This window comes from Theobroma umbraticum, unplaced genomic scaffold, assembly GCF_002168275.2.
Source record: "Theobroma umbraticum cultivar Fairchild unplaced genomic scaffold, ASM216827v3 scaffold_106.0, whole genome shotgun sequence".
In the NCBI taxonomy this organism is placed as follows: domain Eukaryota; kingdom Viridiplantae; phylum Streptophyta; class Magnoliopsida; order Malvales; family Malvaceae; genus Theobroma; species Theobroma umbraticum.
The window spans coordinates 1,593,783-1,594,014 of NW_018397276.1; positions in this window are offsets into that span (position 1 = coordinate 1,593,783).

Genomic DNA, 232 nt, shown 5'->3' on the forward strand with positions numbered 1-232 from the left:
ATTGAAGCTATAAATCGACCAAACTAAAAACTACAATATGTTCCACTAAGTAAAATCATTTATATCTAGATTGTGTGTACCTATTTTAAATGATTTATAGCTTGCGGAGTTATTCTATTTTGACATGTATATATTGATTCTTTAATTATGTTTTCGTAGCATGCTTTCATAGTTTCACTTATATATTGCAAAATTTATGAAGCTAATGTTTTCAAATGATTTATATGATCTA